We start from the raw sequence: 27,997 nt of genomic DNA, 5'->3' as shown, positions 1-27,997 counted from the left end.
CCCGCCTCACTCCCCCCTCCTGTAATCTGGGTCATAATAGAAGAAAGCCTGGCAATCTATTTCAGATGGTCAGGGATAGTTGGCATTTTAATCTCAATAATGGAAATAAGTAGCCTCCTTTATTGGTCAGTTAACTGAGGTTCCACTGCCAAAGCAGTGTTGAGAAATGTATGACAATAAGAGACTTACAGACTATAGCATTGGGGAAAAAAAAAGATGGTTGACAATCTTGGGTAATTGGGTAAATTGGGTAAATAATAAAAAATCATGGGTAATTCTGAGGATTAAAAAGTAAGACAGATACCTATTTTTTTTTAAATTTTATTTAAGGTAATGGGTTTAAGTGACTTGCCCAAGGTCACACAGCTAGACAATTATTAAGTGTCTAAAGTAGAATTTGAACTCAGGGACTCCTGATTTCAGGACCAGTGCTCTATCCACTGCACCATCTATCTGCCCCAGATATCCCTTTATTCATTTTGGTAGTTGTATGTGTTGGGTTTCTTCTTTTGCTTACTTTTTTTTTTTTTAGATTTTTCAAGGCAATGGGGTTAAGTGGCTTGCCCAAGGCCACATGGCTAGGTAATTATTAAGTGTCTGAAGTTGGATTTGAGCCCAGGTACTCCTGACTCCAAGGCCAGTGCTCTATTCACTGCGCCACCTAGCCACCCCTGCTTACTTTCTTTGTATCAGTTCATTTTTCTTCCCTTATTTCTCTGAATTCTTTACATTCATCATTTCATTCTGCAAAATAATATCCCATTTCATTCCAGTGGTCTAGATTCTTTAGTCATTCCCCAAACACAGATTGACCACTTTGTTTCCATTTCTTGGGTACCATAAAGTGTTGTTTTGGTATTTTGAATTTTCTTTTCTATCTTTGACCTTGACCTTTGTGGATCAGAAGTTATAAGATTTTTTTGAAACTTACAATATTAACTCTTATGATCAATTTATATTGTAGAATCTTTACCTTCACCCAACTTAGCCAAAGTAGTGATGAGCACATTGTTGCTTCTCAATCCTCTGAGCCTTAATGGTTGTGCTGAATTCATTATCCCTTCAATCCTGCTTTACTTCCTATTGTCCCTTTAATAAGTTTCTGTACTGATCAAATTGATCTGTTAGATATTCTTCCTGGGTGGCATGCTCTGATTCTGGCATACTTTGGCATAGGTGATCAAATTGTGCTGATCAAATTGATCTGTTAGATATCCCCCCGGGTGGCATGCTCTGACTCCAGCATACTTTGGCACAGGTGATCTCTCTTTATCTGGTATGTACACCCTCCTCATCCCATTTAGAATCAATGCCCAGATGCGCCTTCCTTAAACAAAGCCTTTCTTCACTCTCTCCCCAATTAAGTGCTCTTCCTCCCTGAAATTCTTCTATATATGAGACTCCTAGAAAAAAAGAATCATTAGAGTTCAGGAGACCTGGCAGAAGTCTTGTTGAATACGTAATCCTGAGCAAGTCAAGTCCTCAGGGCTCCAGGCAACATCTCTACCTTCGTGGAGGGCCTTTCTTTATGGGGAGTTCCCCTACACCAAAGAGATCTGGGGCAAACAAACAAACCACTTTGTGTAAACTTGACTTATTTCTCTATGGGAAAGTTTTATATTTTTCCAAAAGACTGCAAGTCCCTTGAGGGCCTAACTTGCTTCATGGTACCTTCTTACCTTGTAGGTGTTGCATAATTGAGTATTGAATTGACAATTCAATTTAGCCAGTCCCTCCCCCACCCAGGTTAAGTTCCCAGCTCTGGGGAGCTGGTCCGACCTGATCCAGGCAAATGATCTGACCCCTGCATCTTGCATTTCCCAACTGAATTCTAAACTGGACTGCCTTCTTTTCCTTCTATACAGCAGGCAGTAAGTGCTTAATGAATGTCTTTTTAATTCTCTTAAAAAGTTGTTGTTCTGCTTTTTTCAACTTTCACTTTCTTTAAAAGACTGTCTATAACTTAGTTTCTCTTAGGATATCTATATCTATCTATCTATCTATATCTATATATATATACATATGCATACATATATTTTTTTTTTTCATTCCAAGACATTTGTCTCCGAAGCCTTACTACAAACAAATAACATCCAGACTTTGAAAGGAACATCCTGTACCATGACTAGTTTCTGCAGATCCACGGCTAGAAAGAAACTTTTGAGATCAACTAGTCCAACTCTTTCATTTTACAGATGGGGAAACTGAGACCCAGAGAAATAGATTTTGAACACAGAGAGTGAACACACTCCCCATTGGACCACCCATCTTTTTTCTTCAAAGCTGGCTTTTTGCTAAGGCTTCAGTATTCTGGCTTGCAGGTGGTCTGTGGGCCAGCTGAACTGCAATAGGCTTTGCTGTGGAGACAGTGGGTGGTGTTTGCAGCTGCAACGACTGTTGAAAGGGACACCCAGGGAGCCTGTGTCTGGACTTGTTTTGATGTGAAGCTTTAAACCCAGTAAATTGTGAGTAAGGAAGGTCAAAGGGCATTTAATTGATGGACACTCAACGTTCAAAAAATAAAGAAGGCGGGAATTGCTCTTCTCTGCTTTGATCTTGAAAAAAGGCAGAGAGAGAGAGAGAGAGAGAGAGAGAGAGAGAGAGAGAGAGAGAAGAGAAAAAGAGACACATACACTCACTTGTATCAGAGCCAACACTGGCTTCATCTGCTGCTATAATTTAGAAATAATCACTGACTTGACCTAAAGCTGGTTCCAAGAGCTGTTGGGGCTTGAAAAAGAATTGTGTGTGGGCAGGAAAGGTGAAGGTGAGAGAAGGGACCTTTCGGGCCCTGAGGGTTTTAATCATCTTCAGATGGTGGACCCTTCTGGAACCGTTGGCATCCATTGTGGAAATCACTACTCTTTTGATGTATGGAAAAATAATGCTTGTATCTGGCGCCCTAGATGCTTTTTTCCCTCCTTTTAGAAAAATGATGATCAGTCACCCAAGTAGAAAGTTGCAGAGCTAAGAGCTATTTCCCAGAGAAGCACAATTGGCACTATACACTATAGGATCAATCAATCAATATTCATTAAGCATCTCCTCTAGGCTAAGCACAGGGAGAGTAAAAGATGGTGCTTTCCCTCCAGGAGCTCACAATCTCTTGGGAGAGACAACAGGCAAACAAATTCATACAAACAAGCTATATAGAGGATTAATAGATGGTACTTAATAGAATTAAGAGGAGTTGGGGAAAGCTTCTAGTTTAAAGAATTGGGTTTTAGTTGAGACTTTAGGAGAGAAAACTAATGTGAATGTTGGTTTCATAAAATCTAGGATCTGGGCTAGCTTCATTTTATAGATGAAGAGACTAAGACCTAGGGAAATGAAAATAACTTGTCTAAGGTCAGATATATAGTATCAGAGGAAGGATTTGAATCCAGGTCTTCTGAATTCATAGCCAATACTCACTCTGCTGTATCATATTGTCAATCCTTACTATATCAATGTAAAGTAACCTCCCTCCCTGCCCCCCTCCACCTTTATTTTTTTTGGTAATGGAGCTATGATTTCTGTATGAACTTAATGAGGGAACCTCCTTCCATTGATATAGATAGCACCACCTCTGAAATTTATAGTCTTCAAGAGTTTCCTAAGGTCCTGAGAGATTAAATAATTGTTGTTAGAATCATTTTAGTCATGTCTGACACTGTGATCCTATCTGGGATTTTCAGTGACAAAGATAATGGAATAATTTGCCATTTCCTTCTTCTGCTCATTTCACAGATAAGGCAATTGAGGCAAACAGGGGTAAGTGAGTTACCCAAGGTCATTGGTTGGTTCTTGTCCTTTGTTATGGAAGAAGACCAAAATGACATCACTAAGTTTGAGACAAATGACCATGGCTGATCAGACCAATACGAGCTTGGAATGGTCTACCACAGGCGGGCACAAATAGTCCAGTGAACACCTGGGATCCTTACTCTAAATTCATGGATGTCACTTTTCCTTTGAGCTGCTTCAATTCTGCCTTCCTCATAGAGCACAGACTCCTCTCTGCTGAGGGCATGCCATGCTGGATGGTCCTGTGCCAGGGTCTCCCAGGCTGTACACTCAATTCTAAAGTTCTTCAATGAGACCTTCAGGGTGTCTTGGTATCGCTTCTTCTGACCCCCTTGTAGCACTTGCCCTCTGTGAGTTTTCCATAAAATAGTTTGTGTATGTCTGACATTCCAACGACGTATACAGTCCATTGTAGTTGCACTCTCTGTAGTGATGTTGAAATGCTAGGCAGTTTACCTTTAGAAAGGACCTCAGTGTCTGCTATCTTCTCCTGCCAGGGGATCTTCAGAATCTTCCCAAGACAATTTAAATGGAAGTGATTCAGTTTCCTGACATGGCACTGGTGGTGTCCAGCTTTCACAGGCATATAGCAATGGGGTCAACACAATGGCTCTGTAGACCTTCAGTCTGGTAGTCAGTCTAATACCTCTTCTCTCCCATACTTTTTTTTTTTTTTTTAGATTTTGCAAGGCAATGGGGTTAAGTGTAATCTGAGGTCAGATTTGAACCCAGGTACTCCTGACTCCAAGGCCGGTGCTCTATTCACTGTGCCACCTAGCTGCCCTCTATCTCCCATACTTTCTTTTGGAGCCTCCCAAATACTGAGCTAGCTGTGGCAATGCCCAGAGTCACACAGTTAGCAAGTATTTTAGGCAATTTGAACTCATGTCCTCCTGACTCTAGACCCTATGTTCTATCCATTGCCACATTTAGCTCTTTAGAGTTCATGACTTATCCAGTATGACTTAGCTTCTGAAGGATGTCCCTGGTTTTCCTAACACCAAGATCAGCTCACCATTCACTGTAACCTATATCTTTCTGTTGGACCTAGTGCCACTGAAGAAGGTGACTGTTTAGGTGGCCACAGGGCTGGTAAATGATCCTACTTCAAATATTTCTGTAGTTCTTTAAGATTTGCAAAGTAATTTAAACAAATTATCTCTTTTTTTTTTTTTGTAAGACACATGGGGTTAAGTGGCTTGCCCAAGGCCACACAGCTAGGTGATTATTAAGTGTCTGAGGCTGGATTTGAACCCAGGTACTCTTGACTCCAGGGCCGGTGCTTTATCCACTGCGCCACCTAGCCGCCCACAAATTATCTCTTTAGAGATTCACGTATTGTAGAGGTTCATGTATTATTAACCTATTTTACAGATGAACAAAGTGAGGCTCATAGAACTTGAGTGACTTGCCAGTGGTCTCATAGCTTTGGGCAGGAGATTTAAGCACAACTCTCTTGTGATTCCATCCTTTTTTCTTTCTCTATCCTATGAGCTTTTGTCAGTTTGTAGAGTTCCTCATCCTTGCCTTCCTGGCAGAGAGGCAGGCCTCTCCTGGGCTAGAAAGTTTTATACTTCATTGGACCCATTCACTGCCTAGCCTGTTTTTGCTTCCTTGTTCCAGTTTGTTACAAGGAAAAGTTCAGTTATTGGAAATGACAGTGTTATAAGTGACATGCTATAAAAATAAAAGAAAGTATCAATGAATTATAAAATAAAGTTAAGAAACTTTAGGATCCAGGTAGGTGGCTCAAGTGGATAGAGTACCAGCTGTGGAGTCAGGAAGACCTGAGTTCAAATGTGATCTCAGATATTTAAAAATTACCTAGCTGTGTGACCTTGGACAAGTCTCTAAATCCCATTGTCTAGCAAAAACAAACAAAAAAAGAAACTAAATTTAAAAATTTAAATGAAAAATGAGCATTTAAAAAAAAGTTCCTTGAAGTATAGATTTAAAGTGGATCTTAGAGACCTTCTAACCCAACCCCTTCATGTTCCAGATGAGGAAAATGAGGCCCCAAAATCTTGTGACTTGGCCAAGTTAGTTAACATCAGAGGTGGAATTTAAATACAGTGCTCTGACTTTCTATTTCCTGTTACTTGCCTCATATTCTTAAACATTTTTCTAAGACAATTTGGAGTCTTAATGCAAAACCACTGTTTTTGAAAGCTTTTTAATTTGACCAAGATGAGCTTTGGGAACTGGGCACTACATTATTTATAGGGATCTCCATAGCATTTGTTTCTTTTCAGTGTCAGAAAGGATCACAACCCATTTTTCAAAAGTTGTACATTTTATTGATGTCTTTTTTCTGAATTGCAAGTCATTCTTTACTCTTCCCCCCCATCCACTGAACCTTCTTCTGTGTCAAAAACAAAAAAAAAATTTATAGTACAGAAACCTTTCCTAGAAGGTATATACAATATTGAGCCCTTTTCTCTATCACATGTGATAGATATGTATTGTTTTTCCATTTTTCCATTATTCAGATTTTTAGCTCCCCTTAATTATCATTTCATTTGAATGATTATCATTGCATCTCTCTTGGTTCTGTTGATTTCACTCTGCATTGCCTCCTACAAAACTTTCCATGTTTTCCTAAATGCCTCCTATTCATCTTTTTTTAATTGCACAATAAATTTGTATTCATATGCCATTAACATCATCAGAGTGCCTGTCTTCCCATAGTCCCACCAATAATGATGGAGTTCCCATCTTTGCCAAATTGCCTGGAGTGAATTGAAACCTTAGAATTAATCTAATTTGTGTTTCTTTTATTGTAAGCATTTTGGAGTAATGTTTTCATGTGGCAATTTATGGTTTGCATATATTTTGAAAATGAGTCTTACTCTTTTGTTGCTTAGTCTTTGAGTTGACCACTTCTTCAACTCCCCCTCCCCACCTTCTTTTTATTATCAAATTAATGTTCCCGTTGTACACATTTCTTATTTCACAAATTCATTCAATCAGCATTTTATTAAATGCATGCATTATTTTGTCAACCAGTGGCTATCACAGCCAATTTTTGTCTCCATATATGTTTTAAACAATAGAATTATAAGTCACTGGAGGTCAGGGATTGTTGTATCTCAGAGTAACTTTGACAATTGATTGGGTGTGTGGGATGAGTAAGAGAGAAGACAAGGATGACACCAAGGGTGTCATCAGTTGTCAAACTGATCCCCCCACCCAAATCCCAGTTAGTTCCCTGTCACTTTCGGGATCAAATATAAAATCCTCTGTTTGTCATTTAAAATCCTTCACAGACCTGCTACTTCCTTTCCAGTTTTATTACCTTATTACCTTTCACCCTCCTCTAATCGTCTGTCCAGTGGCACAGGTCTTCCTGTTGCTGTCTTCTGACTTCAGGTATTTTCAACTCCTGACCCCATCCTTGAATGTCCTCCCTCCTCGTCTAAGCCCCCTTGGCTTCCTTCAAGGCAAAAATCAGCCTCCACCTTGTCACCAAGCAGTTTTACCCAATTTCCCTCAATGCTAGAGTGCTCTATTGATTATCTCCAATTTGTCCTGTATATATCTTATTTTATGCATGGTTGGTGACATCTTGTCTCCACCTAGGAACCATTGAGAGTAGAGACTACCTTCTGTTTGTATCCCTTGACACAGAGTAGGTTTCGAATAAAATCTGGATAACTGACATACCTGCAAAGATTGGGGTTCCCTTGATGCTAAGAGGAAAATTCAAAAGAAGGGGTCCAGGTATAGATCTGGGATCCATAATCTTATGAATGGAGAATCACTACCAGCATTATATAATGAGAACCAAATGAGTAGAAAGAAGTGAAAGTGGTAATGGCACTTTATCTCAGATAGGATATCTGATTTTGTTGACCTAATTTACATGTAAATCATAAAGCATTGTCAAAAAAATTACTGACAAAACTGGGATTAAAAATTAGTCACTGAGATGAATCATAAGGTAGAGTTTTTTATAAAAAGGATCTTGGGCTATTAGTACATGCCTTATTTTCAGACTAAATTATTGTCAAGAGGGCCTGTTTTAAAACTGTGTCACCAGTGGGGAAAAGCAGCCAAGGGCTCACCTGGCTGAGTTGAGGTTTGCTACCAGGTGGAGAGCTTTTTTGTGGTTTGGTGTTTTGGGTTTGTTGTTGTTTGGTTGGGTTTTTTTTGGTGCCAAGTATTTTTAAAGCACCTACCAAATTGCCTTTTTTTATTGTTACATTATTTCATAAAACTCTTGCTACTAGACTTATTTGTCTATGGCATCGTATTAATTTAAGGGATCCCAAACATGCAATTTTAAACTACGAAGCTTAAAATGGCACTAAGACTTCTGAGACACTTTTTATTAATGTACCATAATTTATTTAACCCTCTTCCTATTGATGAATAGAAGGAAATGGCAAACCACTCTTGTATCTTTGCCAAGAAAACCCTGAACTGGGCCACGAAGAGTCAGACAAGACTGAAAACTACTCAACCACAATAACAAAATTGTTAGATATTTATATTTCCAGGATTTGTTGCTTTTTTTTAATCATCCTATATATAAAATACTGCTATAGAAATCATTGAAGATAGTCTTCTCTTTTGACCAAACTTTCAAGGTATGTTGCTCACAATGGAATTAATATTTCAGATTAGTGAATAATTCTTAAAAATAGATGCCCTTGGGGGCTAAGTGGCACAATGGATAGAGCACCGACCCTGGACTCAGGAGGACCTGAGTTCAAATCCACTCTCAGACATTTAATAATTACCTAGCTGTGTGACCTTGGGCAAGTCACTTAACCCCATTGCCTTGCCAAAAAAAATGGATGCCTTGGGACATATTGAAGGTTTCTTTGACTTTGACCAAAAGGCAAACCTGATGTCCATTGAATCTGAATTTTGTTTTCTACTAAGGTTGAGGTTAGCTCATTGTGGAAAACAATTATGTATAGAAAAAGATCAAAATTCAGGTTCATGGGACCAACATTTCCTGAAGTTCTTCCTTTAAGAAAACTATAAAGTTACTGAGAAGTTGGAGGGTGGCAAGAATGATGAATAGAGGACTAAATTTGGAGTCCGGGAGAACTGGTTCCAATTCTGCCTCTGACCCTTTGTTAGCAAGTCATTTCATAGATATGGGAGTCCCTCTAACATTGCCTCCGATCTACACTTGACTTCTGCATGGGTTGCTTGCATATTGTCTCTTCCCTTCCCCCAGTTAGGTTATGCGTCATGGTAGGCAAGGACTGGACATTTGCCTTTTTTTGTCTTCCCAGTGTGTTGCAAAATAACCAATACAATTCTAGTTGACTGGCTGACTGGAATGGGCCTTTCCCTTCATATCGTATCTGAGGTAAGGTTTGATTTCTGTTACTTGGCAAATGAACCTCACCTAAGTTCCTTAAAGTTCATTTTCCTCTTACAAAATTACAGCCCTTAGTCTAGAGAACCTAAGTTCCTTTTAGCTCTAGTTCTGTGGCCTCAAATCACAATCACCCTAGTGTTTCTCTGCTAATCATTAAACCAGGAGGACCTTGGCATTCCCCAAAGATGACATAGTCACCCATCCTTGGCCATTCTCTGTTAAACTAGTCAGGATCCGAGCTCAAACTTGGCCTCAGACACTTGATATCACTAGCTACGTGATCTTGGGCAACTCACTTCATCCTGATGGCCTCCCATGCAGGTCTGTCTCCAGTCGTTCTGATTCACATTTGGCCACTGAAACCAGATAGCTCTGAAGGAGGAAGTGAAGTGACTTAGCACAGCATCCCCTCACTCAAATCCATTTCACTTGTTTGTCTTGGTACCCCCCCCCCCTTGATGTCTGGGTCTTCTTCAGGAATGAAGGACAAGCATCATATCATCACCACTCACTGTGCTAGGCAGTAAAAGGAAAGGGATGTTGAACATTCACTTTGCTCTTGTAAAAGTCTCTTTTTAAACACTTTACTTGGCCTGGATGATTCAGTACTTCTTTATTTTAGCTATTAAATTAGTTTCAATGACGTAGACACTGTGGAGCACTTAGAGCTTGGTCAGACATCAAAGATGCAAGGTTATTCACTACATCTCAGACCATCGCCAGTCATCTTGACTTTTGTCTTGCATCTGGACCCTGGAAGAGAGAGTGAGGCTAATGACCGTACAACTCTGCCTCACTTTAATCCAATTCGCTCACCAAGCAAGACATTATCCTGTGATGTCATTGGTCTTCTCCAAAAAAGAACAAACAACAAATAACATTGATGGGAAAACCTCTCTTCTTTATTCTTCTGTCTGGGCTGACATTTTTGGTGGAAACTGGAAATAATGTCTAACGTATCTGGTCTTTTGTAAAGAGCTAATGAAGCAAGACTATCAAATCAGTTATCCCCCCCCCAACCAATACAAATTACCAGATGGATTTGAGATAGTTCCTGGACAACCTTCATAGTTTCTATACTTCCTCAATTCTGTATATCTAAGGTCAATGTACGTAGAGAGGGTACTGGACTTGGCGTTAGGAAGACATACCATCCTTAGATATACTAGTTGGGTGACTTGAGTAATGACTTAGCCTCTCTGTGCCTCAGTTTCCTCATCTCCATAACAGTGACAATGGACCAAATGACCTCCAAGGTCCATCAGTCAAGCAATAAACATTTATCAAGCACCATGATCTATACTAAGCACTGGTGGAAAAAAGCAAGGTAAAAACCAATCCCTACCCTCAATAAGTTCATGTCTAATGGGGACAAGCTAAGGATAAATAAACTATAGAGAGGATGAAGTGGAAATAATCCATAGAAGGAAGGCAGTATGATTAAGGAGAATTGGGAAAGGCTTCTATACATCAGGCAATAGTATATAGCCAGTCCTTGAAACGAAACCAGGAGGTGGAGAAATCTTTGCTTCCCTGATTACATCTCTCCTCTGTTGTTGTGCTCCTGAAAATGTTCAACTAGTTGAAGCATGTCACTGACACATTTCCACTTTGAGGGAGGACTTACTTCCTGTTCTCGTGAGTAATTGCTGATTTTGTCAGAGAAATATGTTCAGTGGGATGGAAGGCATGAAATAATGCTTATGGTGGGAGCCTGTCTTGGGTGATGGATCATCTTTCATAAATCCTTCCTTCAGTTTTCTCTTATCACTTCCTCTGGATTCAATTTGGAAAAGGAACCAGGTGAGAGAGAAACTAGGATGACTCAGTGGGTGGAAAATGATGTATGTTCTGCTTCTGCTTTGGATTAATTCCTTGGATCTGTTCCTCCAGACCTGTGATTTTTATCACTGTGGGGAATTCCCATTAAGAAAACTGCCCCTCCCCATGTTGCTATTTGCTGCTGTTGTTGCTGTCGAATTTTTTTTTAGCTGTGTACCTTCACTGTGTGTTCACCTCTGTTAAGGGCTTCAAGTTTACCGTCACCCCATTTCTCTGTAATATCTAGATACACAATACACTCCATGAGCTTGGATGTTGTTACTCAGTTTGTAACCCCAAGTGCATCCACCTCTTTGTGACCCCATTTTGATTTTCTTGGCAAAGACACTGGTGGAGTGGTTTGTCATTTCCTTCTCTAGCTCATTTTACAGATGAGGAAACTGAGGCAAACAGGGTTAAATGACTTGCCCAGGGTCATATAGTTAGGAAGTGACTGAGAATGGATTTTGAACTCAGGTTCCTGACCTCCAGACCCTATGCTCTATTTACTGCACCACCTAGCTCCTCAATGCTGATCTACTTTTCTGAAATATTACTATATGTGAGGCTTCTTCAAGAGCCTTTTTTTGAACATAACTCTAAGGTGGGCATTCTCTCCTGCCATGCTATCTCTCATCATGTACTTGGCCTAGTAGGCACCTTATGAAATGTTTGTGTGGTATGGAAGGAAGGAAGGGAGGAAGAGAGGGAGGAAGGAAGGAAGGAAGGGAGGGAGGGAGGAAGGAAGGAAGGTAGGAAGGGAGGGAGGGAGGGAGGGAGAGAGGGAGGAAGGAAGGAAGAGGAAGGAAGGAAGGGAGGAAGGAAGGAAGGAAGGAAGGAAGGAAGGAAGGAAGGAAGGAAGGAAGGAAGGGAGGGAGGGAGGGAGGGAGGGAGGAGGGAAGGAAAGGAAGGAAGGAGGGAGGGAAAAGAGGGAGGGAGGGAAGGAAGGAGGGAGGGAAGGAAGGAAGAAAAGAGAGAAAGAAAGAAAGAGTCTTGGGATTGGAAAATAAATCTGAATTCTAGTCCTGGCTCTCTTATTAACTAAATGTATGACTTAGGGCAAGTCATGTAATTTTTCTCATCAGTAAAATGAGAGCTTTGGACTAGATAGACTAGATGAACTCTTAAGGGATCATTTGATTTTGGAAAAATCTCAGACTAGCTTTTAGATCCCATCAGCCATACTCCAATCTGGTTTACTCATCTTCCTGACTCATTCTAACATTGAAACTTCTACTCTATACTTGACAAACTCCCTTTCATCCTTAGATCCTTAGCCATCTTCTATTACATCCCCATACCATACTTTGTTCGGCCATCCATCCACTCCTTGAGTTCATATATTGTTCCCATCTTTTTGCGAAACACATATAAGGACAATGGGAAAGGAAGATCTTTTTCTGTTTCCAAGAGCCGCCTTGGGATCAAAGCCCAGTGGTGGTCAGTCCAAAGGAATGAAGAATTGAGTAACTCTTCTTTCTTTCTCTTCATTCCAGATCATTTTCCAGAGAGATTAAACTAATTCTTAGCCACATCAACAGTGAATTCGTGAGCTTGTCTTCTCAAGGACCCTCCAACAGAGAATTTTTCCATTTTTATCATCTTAGCCAACTTGATTGATTGTGATATTATCTCTCAGGGATATCTTACTGAGAATTTCTCTTTGGAATATTTTTCTTCCTAGCATGCTAGAATTGCCCTATCTTCTCCTTCCTTTCCCTCTTGCAGCATGCCTACACACTCCTTCATAATAAAGGAAAAGACTGTGAGTGAAAATGTTTTGAAAACCCCTGCAGTAATAATCATTTAATAGATAACTGTTTTGTACCTTTAAATAGGGCTCCAAGACTATCCAGCCTATTCAAATAAGAGGGGTTTTCTTTTTTCCCTTCCCTCCTTCTTCTATTTCTTCCTCTAAAAAGTGGGGTCAGAGTAGAGTTAACCCGGGATAGCTAGAGACATTCCAAGTGAGCCCTTTCTAGATCTAGAACACACCCTCTCCCCAGACTTCCTTGAGCACATTTGAGATTAAAGAGTCCTTTCTCTAGTATCACCAGACTGTTAGACCAGGGGAAAGCCATAATAATGGTATATCCAACAGTTTGTAAAGTTTTTGAGGGCAGCAATTTTTTTAAATTGGTTTTACTTTTGTTTTCCCAGAATTTAGCATGGTACCTTCTCTGAATAATGGAAGATGATTAGCAAATACTCATTGGATGAATATCTGGATTCGAGCAGAACATTTGACAAAGGTTCCATGAAAGGTGGTGACTTTCCTTATATTCCCCAGCACTGTAGAATTCACTTATTGATTTAAAAATTTATTTATTTATAAATATTTATTTATATTTAGCATTGTGTCTCACCATGTAGTAAAGACTTGAAAAATGCATGTCTGACTAGTTCCTATAATTTCCCCAGAGGCAATGTAGAGAAATATGGACCATGTGCTCATATCTTCAGGTAGAAACAGGACTGGGCTGAATGAATAGAATCAGACCTAAGAAGTCATGATTTTTCTCTTTTTAAAAGAAATAAACAATTTAATTAACATTTTAAAAATTAAACTGTCCTTCCTATTAAACATTAAACAAAATTTAAATATATATATATATACATATATATATATGTATATATATATATATGTATATATAACTGCAAACAAGACAAGCAACATGATTAGCCATCTCTAAAAATACTATATGTCTCTGTGGTTTTTCAGTTGAACATCACAGCAGGAAGTGAGTCTCATTTTCATATTTTTGGATACTTTAGACTCATGGTTTATTGTTGCATTGATCAGAGTTCTAATGTCAAAAAGAATCATAGTCACTGTTAGCCTAAAGGGAGATCTATAGTTATAGTATGCCAGGGATCTATCCTTGACCATAGTTCATTAACAGTGACTTAGGTGAAAGTATAGATGGTGTTTTTTTTAATCTAATTCATGTCTTTCAGGAAAAGATTATTAATATAGATGTTGGAGTCAGAATCCCCACTCCTTTCCCACCCCCCAAAAAAGGTCTTGGCAGATTAAAAAGATGGTCAGAATTTAATACAATGAAGCACATAAGGGAATTTACAGAATTAATTAGCAGACCTGGAAAGAGCTATTCTTGTACAGTTAATATAAGGGAAAATTCCCAAATAGTCAGAAATGAGCAAAAGAAGAGATTGCCTTGGGAGGAGATAGTGGGGCTCCTCTCACTGGAACTTTTTAAATCTATCTGTTAGGGATTCTATAGATGCCATTCTGTGTCTGCATATAAGCTAGAGTAGGTGATCCCTAAAGTCCATTCCAAAGAGTCTACAGTCTTATAGGTAGACCTCCCTGCTTTTTCCAGGAGTCTCTGGAATAGGAATTGAACCAGGATCCAACCCACTCCTTCTCTGGATGAGTGACCACCTAGGTTGGTCTCCTTTGGGTCAGAATCACCAGCAGAATACCATTGATTGGCATTATTTTTGTTTCTACCAAATGACTGAAAGCTTAGCCTAGACAGACTGGGAGACTGGGACATCTTCTGTGCTTGGTCAATACAATGACCCATGAAATAAAATATATATATATATATTTTTTTTTCTAAGAAATCTTGAAGTTGTCCCTTTGATACCAATCTCTGAATTTTTTTCTTCTCTCAGTGAAAAGAAAATCCAGTGTTTTAATAGTCTCAGGCAAGTTCTTTGGCTTAATTCAGACAGAAAAGGGATGTTGCTGAAGAAGACAAAGGCACATGGATCTTTAATTGCCATGGCAACCGGCAGGTTCTCTAGTAGGATGGTGTGTGTTTACTGCTCTTCGTAACCTAAACCAAGTGCTTTTGAGTGACGACAAAAAACGAGGCTCCTGTGAGGGCTAACAGAGCACATTTACAGCAGTTCTCTAGGGCCCCATTGGTTGTCTAAAACAAAGTCTCTCAATTTCCCATACCTTTTTGTCAAGTAGATTCTGGGGCGGAACATTTAATGCTCACCCAGATGTAATTATAGACTCAATTTTAGAGCTAAAAAGGAACCCTGGAGAAGATGGGGGGAAGAAAAGAGTGAATTAAAAAAAGGCATTGGTTTCTGCCTTAACTCTCTTGTTTATCCTTCATCCTCGAAGAGGACCATGACATCAGGAGGTAATGATTTCATCATATTAATGAGATGGATTTAAGTGGAGGAAGGGGAAGGAGGTAATGGTGCAAAGTCACCAGCCTTACTTTCTTTTCCAGAGCCATCTAGGTTCAGTGGTCATATATGAATCAGGATGACTAGAGATAGCCCTGGATGCAGGAAGAGACCTTGACCTTTTTAAACTAAAAAAGCCTCAGTCTATACCTTTTAGTGATTGAAGCTAGATAAGAAAGAAATGAGGCAAAGAATCATTTCTTTACCTAGTCCAAAACAAAAAACAAACAAAAAAATCAATCTAGGTAAAAAAGGACACTTAGGGTTTCTGGTCAAAACTGAAACAATTGCTATTTGCATTTACTCTGAGTCAGTTCAGACCCAAAGAGGGATCTAATGGGGCTTGATGATGTTTGGTCTTTGTCCTCCAGGAAGACCATGACATCACATGTACATGGATCGGATTTGAGTGACGGGGTGCTGTGCTAAGTCACTAAACTCACTTTCTCCTCAGAGCCGTCTGGGTTCTGTGGCCCAATATCAGCCAGAATGCCTGGAGATGACCTGGATGAGTGGCTATCAGGGTTAAGTGACTTGCCCAAGGTCACCCAGCTAGCAAGTGTCAAGTGTCTGAGGCTTGATTTGAACTCCAGTCCTATTGATTCCAAGGCCAGTGCTCTAACCATTGGGGCTAAGAGAAGGAAGGAAGGAAGAAAAGAAAGAAGGGAGAAAGGAAGAAAGGAAGGAAAAGGACAATGGAAGGAAGGGAGATTTTGTGGGAGTTTTTTCATGATTAGTCATTCCACTGATTTCCCCCTCTTGAATGTGAGTCCTTGTGTCTGTTCCAAAAATTCCCTTTCAGTGGAACCTTCCCCTATAAAATACAGGGGCCTACCATGATACCAAGGAAAGAGCCCAGGGAACTCCAAATTGATTATATAAGTAGTTTAATAATCAAAGTTTGATATTTACATGGTCAGTCTAGAGCAACACCAAGAGAACATACTGAAATTCCTGGGCAGATCCTCCAGAACCCGCATAGTAATTATAAAAATCAGATAAAGGGAGGAGTTAGTATGTTAGTACAGTGTCTGATATTTTGAGGTATACTCTGCTCATCACTGGGCTTGGGTCCCAGACACCTGGGTGCCCTACCAGCCCTGTTTTGGCTGCAGTCCTAGGCAGTCCTGGACAGGTGAAGCCTTATACTGGTCACTGTGTTTTCTTTTGGTTTACATTAATCTTCATTTATATTATTAACTTTCATTGATAGATATTCCATATGATTATTTTTATGGCTTTCACCACTAGAAAAACTTTTGCTAGAAAGCTCACATTATTCCTGGCTTTTACTGCTAGAGACTTTTGCTAGAAAATCCATTCACCAATAGGGATCCCACATTTGGATTTATAAAACAATTAGTGAAATTGAATGCATTTCTAAGCTATTATGAAACTCATGGCTCAGTCAACCAACATTAAGTATTTATTAAGAACTTATTCTTTACTAAGTGTCCTGAAAATACAAAGAATGGCAGAGTAAGGATCCTGCCCTCAAGGAGCATACTTTCTATTGAGGGAGACAGTGTATATATATATATATATATATATATATATATATATATATATATATATATATGTATATATATACAAGATTCATACATAGTAGATCAAAGAGAGTCTCTGGGGGAAATCCTAGCCTGCTAGGGCCATATATATATATATATATATATATATATATATATATATATATGTGTGTGTGTGTGTGTATGTATATGTATGTATGTATATAGTGGGTTCTCTTTCTGAAAGTGCTAATAGGATCAAAGATTTAGAGCTCAGGGCAGCTAGGTGGTACGGTGGATAGAGCATCAGTCTTGTAGTTAGGAGTACCTGAATTCAAATGTAGCCTTAGACACTTAATAATTACCTAGCCGTGTGGCCTTGGACAAGCCACTTAACCCCATTTGCCTTGTAAAAACCTAATAGAAAATATTTAGAGCTGAAAATGATCATAGATGACATCTAATAGTCCTCTCATTGTCCAGATGGAGAATAACACCAATGATAACAGCATTTATATAGAACTTTAAGATTTGCGGAGCACTTTACAAATATAAACTCTTTTTATCCTTATGACAATATAGACACCATTTTTATACCTGCTTTACAGATGGGGAAACTGAGGCATAAAGATGTTGAGTGATTTGTCCAAAGTGACACAGGAAATATTGGAGGCAGCATTTGAATTGAGGTCTTCCTGACTTCAGGTGCAGCTCCTTACCCTGAAATGTCTCTCAGAGAAAAATTAAGAAGGGGAAAGGAAATGACTTCACCCAAGGTTACCAACCCTCAAAAAAGTATTTAGACTAATGCTCATAAATTCAGTAGCATTCTTCCCAGAATTACCACCACCATCTTGGGAAAGTCTTTCCTGCCCTCCAAACTCCTAGGTAGAGAGAGTTCCTTATCTTACCTTCCTTATTTCTGCCCATAAGCCTATGCCCTGAATTCAAATTCAGCAGATTCAACAATGGATCATCATGAAATCTCACAACTTTGTATGACTCAAGCTTAGGGAACCCTCTCCACCAAAACAGATCCTTGCATAGCTTATCTTTGAGAGCTACCTGGAATCACTGGGAAACTAAATGACCTGCGTAAGGTCACCCAGCTAGTGTGGCTCAGACATGGGATTAGTATCCAAGGGTCTTCCTGGCTCCGAGTTAGACCCTTTCCCCACCCCTCCAATTGTTCTCAGCTTGAAACCTCCTCTCTAGCCAGACTATGATTTTTCACTACTTTTCAATGCCAACTCTTTTTAACTCAACCTTAAGATTTTTGCTTCAAAGTTCATATGAAGGAACACCTTCATGAAGAGGTAACTAACACAGTGTAGATAGAGACTGTTGGGCCTAGGGTCAAGAATCTCTGGGTTCAAATCCTGCCTCTGAGACTTACTAGCTCTCTTTTTTTTAACTTTCCAAACTTTCATTTTCCTCATTTATAAAATGGGGTAAAAGTACCAGTAATGTCTATCTGACAGGATGTTTGCAAGGCATCATAAATATAAGTGCTTTGAACCGAGAAATTTCTATGTAATTATCATTTCATATTATTACCTCAAGTTTGCCCTGATTGCTCCGACCCCCTGATGAGCCTTTCTTTTTTTTTTTGCTAGGCAGTGGGGTTAAGTGGCTTGCCCAAGGCCACACAGCTGGGTAATTATTAAGTGTCTGAGACCAGATTTGAACTCAGGTACTCCTGACTCCAAGGCTGGTGCTCTATCCTCTGTGCCACCTAACTGCCCTGAGCCTTCCTTTTAAGGCAGAGTTTTTAAAATCATGAACTTGTTTTTTTTCTTTTACAATATTTTGATTCTCATTTTTGTATTAATTTCTTTTGCAATCATTTGTATTTTATTTTATGAATATAAAAACATTCTAAAAAGGGATCCATAGGTTTTGCCAGGCTAATTGTCAAAGGACTCTATAACACAGTGAAAAGTTAAGGTCAACATCACCCTCCCCCTTCAAGAACATCTGTTTTGTCTCTTCAAGCTCTTCACAAATGGGTTCCAGCCTATCTAGGTTTCAGTCTTGCCCTCCCCACCCCATTATACTCTACTTTTGGGGCTAAACTGGTTAACTTCCTCCTCAGTCTTAAACAATCCCTCCCAATTAAACCCTTGACTATATATATATATATATATATATATATATATATATATATATATATATATATATTATATACAGACATTTTTAAAATTCAGTAGCACTCTTCCCAGAACTGCCACTGCCATTCTAAGAAAGCCTTCCCTGCCCTCCAAACTCCTAGGTAGAGCAAGTTCCTTATCTGACCCTCAAACTACTTCTTTTGTGACTATAAAACCTTAAATTCTGCCTGGTCTGTCCTTCCATTTTTGTTACACACACACACACACACACACACACACACCCCTCCATCTTTAGTCTATCTGTACCTATTAGTTTTTCCTCTGATTACAAAGGGAAGGAAAGGGGAGGGCAAGGAGGGAAAATCCTGCCATTATAATTGTGGGATTAAAGAAATAAACATGTGGGATTCTTAACCTTACTCTGCTCAGAGGCAGCAAGCAGAACTAGAAACGGGAACTGGAGAGAAGTTATAGCAAGTACATTTATTATCTTATTGTCCAAAGTGACACAACTAGGAAGTATTGGAGGCAGCTAATTTATTGGGCACTGGCTACTAGAGCCAAAATATGACGAAAATATAAAATATTGGTTGGAGTGGTTATCGGTGACCCAAAGGGTCCCTTATTAATCATAAGTACCACTTATTAACAATAAGAGATGCCCAAAAGAAGGAAAGAAATGAACGTTACTAGAAGGATCAGGCAATTCAATTGAGAAAAACAAGTTTTGTTCTTGTTGCTTTACTTTAAAATAAAAATTCCCATCATACTATTTCTATTTCCTTTTTATCTTTAATTTTATTTTTTCCAATGAAACGAAAAGGTATTTTTAATATTTATTTTTTATAAGGTCCTTTTTTTTTAGTTTTTGCAAGGCAATGGGGTTAAGTGTCTTGCCCAAGGCCACACAACTAGTCTGAGGCTGAATTTGAACTCAGTCCCTACTCCAAGGCCAGTGCTTTATCTACTGAGCCACCTAGTCGGCCCCTTCTATAAGATTTTGAGTTCTACATTTTTCTACCTCTCCTTCTCTCCCTTCTCCAGGAAGTAAACTGATATAGATTTTACATGTACCATATTAGTCATATTGTGAATATCTCTTTTTATATGGATTTAATTTTTTAATTTTAAATTTTAAAATGTTAAAAAATTAGAAAAAAATATTAAATTGCACTCTCAACAGGTAAAATTTAGACTTTGGTCCTTTGAAATATTCTTAAATTCTCTTCCTTCTAATGTTAATTCCCTTTCATTCATTCATTCACCCATTTATTCCTTCAGGAAGCACTGTGTTTAAACTTTAGTTCAGTTATAACTCAATGGCTTGTGTGTGTATCTACAGGGTGTGCCTGACAGTGGTGAAGTAGAACATAAAAAAACAGACCCTGCCCTCAAGGAATTTGGATTCTGTTCTATAGAAGTCCAAATCCAAGTATTTCTGGAAATGCAAAGAAGGCAGACACAGTCTCTCCCCCTGAGTTCACATTCTGACTCTGATTACAATTAAATATGGAATCTATACTAAGTCATTGGAGGGAATTAGGTGGAAGGCCTCCTTAGGGAAATGACTCCTGATCTGAATTTTGACAGAAACTAGAAATCTGAAGAACAAGGAAGGAGAGAGCATTTGGACAGCTTCTGTGAAGACGTGGAATCTGCTTTACTGGTCAGCTGGGCAGAGGATTCCCAATTTGAGAACAGGGAGTTTGGACTGCTTGGAAAGTCTTGGATTCTATGCTTTTTAGCAGATATTTATTTTTAGATAGTACTCTGGCTATCTGGCAGCATAGACCTATTTCTCAGAGGAAACCAGAAATTCTTTTGCCATAGTTGGAATGGGCTCCATAACCTTTGACCCAAAAGCTGGGGTTCGATTCAAACTGAGGGCAAAATGTCCAGTTCCACTGTCCCTAAGGGATCATCTCCATTGGTAGAAGGAACTCACTTATCCAGAGTTTCCTACCCCAATAATTTCACAGGTCCCAACCCACACCTTATGAAAAGAAAATTAGAGCAGCTGCCCTTTTTCAAGAGCACAGTTTGCAGTTATTGGGTCACTGATAGTCACTCCAATCGACATTCTATATTTTAGTCATATTTTGGCTCTGGTTGTCAGCCCCCAAATCTAAGGGACAGAAGTCATTATGAACCTATATACCAATCTCTTTTCTATGTCCAAGGGATTTCTTTGAGCCGACTTTTTAGGCTCAATATAAATTAATACAAGATTATTTATGAAATATGAACACTTGGAAACTGTGACTAAGAAAATTAATTCAGCAAGTCTTTTTTATTAAGAAGGATTTACTATGTGGTAGGAGAGAGGGGAGATAAAATTTAAAAAAAGGTCAAGGCCCCCAAATCCTCATGCAGCTTCTGTAGTCTTAAGAGGGTATAGGCCATACATAAAAATAAAGAACAGACTACAATATAACATCTAAGGAGAGTGGGAAGGATGTACACATAATATATGCATCCTGGGTGGGTACAAGGATGGTGTCATGGTAGAGTTGGTATTTGAACAGAGCTTTGCAGCAGGGTTAGGAGAGCAGCTGGCAGGACTGAGGAAGTGGTTAAACAGGTATATGGCACAACAGAGCAAAAGCCTGGAATCATGGGTGTGAGCCTTTGGCCAATTTTACTGGCTAGAGGAAGGGACCTGGATGGAAAGGTAGGCTACTACTACTACCAGATTCCAGGTAATCATTACTTCACAAGATCTTGAACTCAAAGGAACTTTGGAGATGGATTATTGAGTCCAACCCCCTTATTTTTATAGATGCGGAAACCTATCATAAGTGAATCAGGAAAACCTATGTGACCTTGGACAAGTTACTTAAACATTGCTTGCCTCAGTTTCCTCGACTGTAAAATGGGAGTAAATGTTTATGTAGATATCCATATTCATATATATTGTATATAGCACCTACTATACAAAATGCATTTTGTATAGTAGGTGCTATATAATGTCTCCATAAATCTGAGACATACAGTTCCTGAGTGACTTGCCCCAGGGTCAAGTAAGTGTTTGAGGCAGAATTTGAACTCAGTTCTTCATTACTCTAGGTCCAGTCCTCTATACAGCTCTCTCTTACTTCCAAGCTTACCATTTTGAGTTTTGCTTGGAAGGCCATAGGGCACAGAAGGACCCATTGACGAGTTTGGGGCAGATCCCTACTTAAAGACTTAGTGGCTATTAATTACCTGATAAAAACTAAATACTCGGGGTGGCTAGGTGGCGTAGTGAATAAAGCACTGGCCCTGGAGTCAGGAGTACCTGGGTTCAAATCCGGTCTCAGACACTTAATAATTACCTAGCTGTGTGGCCTTGGGCAAGCCACTTAATCCCATTTGCCTTGCAACCCCCCCCCCAAAACCCCACCCCAACCCCTAAATACTCAATACTCGAATAGATTCTCACCTTACAAAGACTCAAAAACAAACTAGTAAATAAACAAATAAATAAATAGTTCATGCCTTCAAGGAGCTTATACTCTATTGGGAGAACCAATATGCATCCAAGAATGTATTCAACATAAATACAAAACAGCTCCATAAGTTATCTGTGACAATGTGAAAAGTGGTCTGGGAAGGAATCAAAGATTCAAGGGAATATATTCAACATAAATACAAAACAGCTCTGTAAGTCATCTGGGACAATTTGAAAGGTGATCTGGGAAGGAATCTAGTAGAGGTGAAAAAAAGAGGAAGACATTCCTACTTATATGTCATTGTTCATGTGTGATAATGATAATGGATGTTATGAAGTGACCAGTCATATTGAATCCATACTTTTCAGTTGTAATTATATAAAATATGATCATTGGTTCCAGCCTGATGGAAATGCTATCCTGACCTGTGAAGATAGGAAATCTCTTTTAAAAATGTATTGGTTTGGAACATATATAAGAAATTTCCTATGACTCTGGCAAATAAGTGCTAATGGTGCTTTCCCTGTGTGACTTTGGACAAATCACTTAACATATCTGGACATCAATTTTCTCCTCTAAAAAACTCAGGTGGACTTGAGAATGATCTGTGACTTCTATACATCTTCCTATTTAATGTCTCACTTGGGATCAGTGTAGAGTGGAAACTGGATATTCTATAGTGGATTAGAGCAATTCTTATCATCGTATCTGTAGATTAATTACAGTTTATACTATTTTTAGCTCTATTAGGTTTGCAAAGTATTTTATAGGCATTAGTTCACTGAGTCAATACAGCAATAGTTAGAAAAATAGTCCATGTTTTCTTCTGTAAGTTCCCTAATGACAAGGTATAAATTTCTGTATCTATAAAATGAGGAGCTAGGGATGAGGTGACTTCTGAAGGCTTTTTCAGCTCTTAATTTGCATGATCCAATTATTATCCCTTTTTATGGATAAGGAAACCAAAACTTAGGCTAGGATTCATCTAGGGTTCTCCCTACCTTCCCCTACCATCCCTGGTTGTTCTTTCTATATAGCAATGGTTTTGCCTTGATTTGTGTGAACAAGGGATCTCATAAAGTGATCAGTCATATTCAAATCCACACCTTTCAGTTGTAATTATATAAAATATGGTTAGTGGTTCCAACCTAATGGAAATACTCAATATGTATTTAAATAAAGCAACTATTTCAAAGAGTTCCTTATTCATACTAATTGGATCTTGACTTCACTTATTTCTAGTTATGCTCCGTGTGTGTGTGTGTGTGTGTGTGTGTACAATGTTTATAATACAAGTGTGAATATACAAACATACACACATGCAAGCTGCCTCAGAAAATTTTAGTGATGTTTTAAGCTTTAATAGTTAAAACAGATATCCCCAAAAGAATGCATAAAATAGTGTTAGAACTTCAGGACCTTCAGTATAGGTACATCGAAAATAAACAGTATAAGTTTGACAAGGAAGGCTGCTAGCATTTGAGCCATGGATCCAAGAAAGACTTTCTATAGACCAAAGGATACTTAAATTTTTTTTTCTATTTATTTGTTTCAAAACCCCTTTAGCAATCTGGTATGCCCTATGGACTCCTTCTTTGAATTGTTTTTTAAAGTAAAATTTACTAATGGATTTGGTTTTCATATTTCTTGATTTTTCCCCCCCCTGTAGCCTCTTTTCTCCCAAAGCACCATCTCATAAAAAGAATATTTATCTATTTATCTATCTATTATTTGCAAGGCAATGGGATTAAGTGACTTACCCAAGGTCACAGAGCTAGGTAATTATTAAGTGTCTGAGACCAGATTTGAACTCAGGGACTCCTGACTCCAGGGCCTGTGCTCTATCCACTGTGCCACCTAGCCACCCCTGAGAATATTTTTTAAAATAAAAAAAAATCAAAAAAAGAGGAAGATGCAGTGAGAAATCTATGGGCCCCTTAGAATATTTTTAAATTAATAATTAAAGGAGATACCAAATTTCTACATCATGTTTTTTAAAATTGTTTTTATTGTAATCTTTTATCTTTATGCTTCTTAATTTCTCCCTGTAAACTCTTCCTCTCTTTCAAAGAGCCCTTTCAACTGATGAAGAATGCTCCTTTTTTTTAAGGTTTTTTTGCAAGGCCACTGGGGTTAAGTGGCTTGCCCAAGGCCACACAGCTAGGTAATTATTAAGTGTCTGAGACCGGATTTGAACTCGGGGACTCCTGACTCCAGGGCTGGTGCTCTATCCGCTGTGCCACCTAGCCGCCCCCAAAGAATGCTTTTAAAACGAAAAACAAAAAAAAGCAGTCTGCAGAAATCTTTGGGATTCATTCTCATATTAATTTTTTACAATTCATATTGACAGGAAATGTTAAATTTCAGCTTCATGTTTTTAAAAGTGAATTTTATTAATGTCTGTTGTTTTTGCTTTTTCTAATTTTCTCCTTGAACATTTCCCTTTCCTACCTCCAAAAGAGCCATCCCATATAGCAAAGAATATTGTTTAAAATAAAATAAATAATAAGTAATTCAAAAATTAAAATTAAAAATGGGTTTGGAAAAATCTATGAATCCTTTCTCACTTGATTTTTTTCCCCTTGAAATCATAATTTAAGGGAATGTTAAATTTCAGTAGTCATGTTTTTAAAAATAAATTTTTATTGACTTCTCTTGTTTTTACCTTCTCTTATTTTCTCCTTATATCCCTTCCTTTCCCCATTCAAAAGAGCCATCCCCATATAACAAAGAATCTTGTTTAAAATAAAACAAAAATTCAGTTGAAAATTTTTTTAATTTAAAAAAATTAAAACTGGAGAAATTTGTAAACCTCTTTTATTAATGAATGTTTTTATTACATTCATAATTGAAGGAAATGTTAAATTTCAGGTAGAAGTTATTTGAGAAAATAAAGATGTAATTTTCTTTTTCCTCTGCAAATTCAAGTTCTGACAGGTAGAGGAAAGAAAAGTAGGCATACCTGCTGATTCTTTAGTGAGGATTTTTGGATAGACTTGTCCAAAAACCAAGGGGGGTGGAAGAGCTGAGTTTATGATATCTTCTGACCAGGAAGATGCCACCCAGACCTATTTAAGTGCCCTTTTTTGATGGCAGAAGTTGATTCCCAATTATCCCCTAGAGGGAGCTCAAAACATCTAGTCCAGGGTCTCTTCACATCTCCTTAGGAGACAGGTGACCAGGTGAGATAAGAAGCTAAGGAGACTTGGGGTGGATGGACTTGTGACCTTTGAGGGTCTCAGTTGCTGCCCCAACTGGTGACCCTGTCCAGAGTCACATGGGGTAAGGGTGGAGAGAGGGCACATCTTTTAGGGTGCCAGGATGCTCTGAAATCCCCAGTGAAATAGATCCAGTTGAAATTGGTCCAGATTTATTGAGTCTTGCACATATTCCTTTTTATAGAGGGAGATGTGTAGGTTCATACTGATCAGATGATATGTCCTGATCTGATAATCTTATGAGTTAAACTACCTTTTTCTTTTGAATCTGTATAAGCACAAAGGTTTAGCCCAGAGAAGTGAAGCTTTGAGAGGGGGTGTGTGTGTGTGTGTGTGTGTGTGTGTGTGTGTGTGTGTGTGTGTGTGTGTGCAGAATGGGCAAGGTGCTGGAAAATTGAAGAAAATTGAAAGAATTGAAGAAAACAGAAGTGAGCATTTTGGGGTGGATTTTGCAAAGAGTTAAATTTTAGGCTTGATATAAGGAAAACCATTCTGTAGGATTCTAAAGTTTATTTCAGAGGGGCTTCAGAGACCAACCAGTCCAGCTTGGGATCTAAAGGATGATATCAAGAGGCAAATGATCCACCAGGGGAGAGAAATCCAATGTCAGTCTTCCTGTCACAGGCCACTCAGAGCCAACACAATTTTGTTTACCCGTCTCTATTGGTGTATCCCTCAATATTCCACCCCATCCCAATCTCCCCCACACTCCTGCTACGGAAGCCCCCAAGCATCCACTTTCTGACCTGCCATTGACTCCCATGGAGTGGTTGTGTAACCTACCCATGCCTTGGGGTGCAGGTGCTGTTGGGTAATTCTCCCCTATCCCTTGCCTCCAGATCATCTTAGGACTAACAGCTACCTTTCAAAAGATAAAACTCAATGATCTGGGACAGTGACCAGAGAGGAAGAGGCTGGAAACCTTTGTCACACAGTCCTTAGATCTGTATCATAATTTGAGACCTAGAAGGGATTTTTGATGCCTTGGACTTCAACTCTTTTATAGATGAAATAGATTCATAGATGATAAATGACTTATACAGGGTCACATAACTAGGGAATTATAAATTTATAGACAAATATACATATTTTGGGACTATGTACTCAATTTTTTTTAAACCATTAGAGGTTTGTGATCAAAAAAGTTGGTCTTGCTCAATCCCTTCATTTTTCAGGAAACTGAGGTCGAGGGAAGTAAAATTATTTGCCCAAGTCAGAGGCGAGATTTGAACTCAGTTCTTTTTTCTAACATCAGTGATCCTTCTATCATACCAAGCTATTATCCTTTCTCAAAAATAAGTTGTCAAATTATAGGTTTAGAACTAGAAGAATCCTCTAGCTCTACCTCTATTTTACAAATGAGGAAACTGAGGAACAGAGGGATTGCCAGAATCCTCTAGCTCTACTCCCATTTTATAGATGAGAAAACTGAGAAATAGAGAGATAAGGGAGACAAGTCCAGGGTGGGATGTAAACCCAAGACCTCTCAGGTTAAAGCCAGTAGTCTTTCCTCCAGAACTATCCAAAAGTGAAATGAGCTGCCTGGGATGGGGAAGGGGGAAGCTCCCTTCTGGCTGGAGGACCACTCACCAGCGATATTATAAAGGAGGTTTGCTTCTAGGTACAGCTAGACCCAGACAGCCTCAGAAGTCTCATCCACCTCAAGAGACTCTTCATTGCTGCTATAAGGAAAGCACTTTTGCCACCCGTAAAGGACTGTGTAGCTGTGAATAATAGTTTTGTTATTTCCATCCGGTTCAGGGGGCAGGTTTGGTGGTTTGGAAACCATCAATTTTCTAGAGAATGGGAGTGGGGAAGAGAGCAGGGTGCAGAGCAGCCCTCCCAAATGATGGGAGGGCAATTTGGGGACAGAAGCATCTAGTCTGAGCCCTCATGGAAACTGGCCCACTACCTTTTCTGACATGCTTGCTATATGTAAGATATGAGTGGCGTTCTATGCCAGTGATTTTCTGAAAGGCTAATTATGATGTTTGTCAGATTATAAAGGGTCTTCATAGAGTTGAAAGAAACCTTCCTTTATCATCAGATGGAGTAAGCTCTCAGCCGGCTTCAAGTGTTGGTTAAAATGAATGTTGCATCTTGGTGACTGATGACCCACCTGTGTTTGCTAAATAGCTCCTTAGATTTCAGGAATGCCTGATTGCAAAGATTTTAAGATACCTTGTGGAAGAATGCCTGAAAATATTCCCTCAGTCCCCTTTTTCCACATTTAAAATATTAGCCTCTTTTAAAAAATAATCTCATCCTGGAAAGATGTGAGTTTGAAATTTTTACTTTGGGCTAAAAGGGAAGACTTCAACATCAGGCTGTTGTTATACATTCAGTCATTCAGTCATGTCTGATTCTTCATGACCCCATTTGGGGAGTTTCTTGACTGAGATTCTAGTTTGCCATTTTCTTCTCCAGCTCATTTTACAGATGAGTAAACTGAGGCAAACAGGGTGAAGAAACTTGCCCAGAGTCACATGGTAAATTTCCAAGGTCAGATATGAAACATCTAAGAATGACTAGGTGGGACAGTAGAGTCTTGGTCTCAGAATCAGAAACACCCATTTTCTTGAGTTCAAATCTAGCTAAGTCACTTCATCCTGGG

At 38.9% G+C, this 27,997-nt stretch overlaps 1 protein-coding gene across 1 annotated transcript in view; it reads left to right on the top strand.

Annotated features, from left to right (window-relative positions):
* TMCC3 (transmembrane and coiled-coil domain family 3) overlaps positions 1–27,997 on the top strand; it is a 115,593-nt gene that overhangs the window by 19,347 nt on the left and 68,249 nt on the right. The window lies entirely within an intron of this gene.

Source organism: Macrotis lagotis, chromosome 2, assembly GCF_037893015.1.
Source record: "Macrotis lagotis isolate mMagLag1 chromosome 2, bilby.v1.9.chrom.fasta, whole genome shotgun sequence".
NCBI classification, from domain to species: domain Eukaryota; kingdom Metazoa; phylum Chordata; class Mammalia; order Peramelemorphia; family Peramelidae; genus Macrotis; species Macrotis lagotis.
Note: the sequence above shows the minus strand (reverse complement) of the source record. Positions and strands in the feature narration are given on the sequence as shown.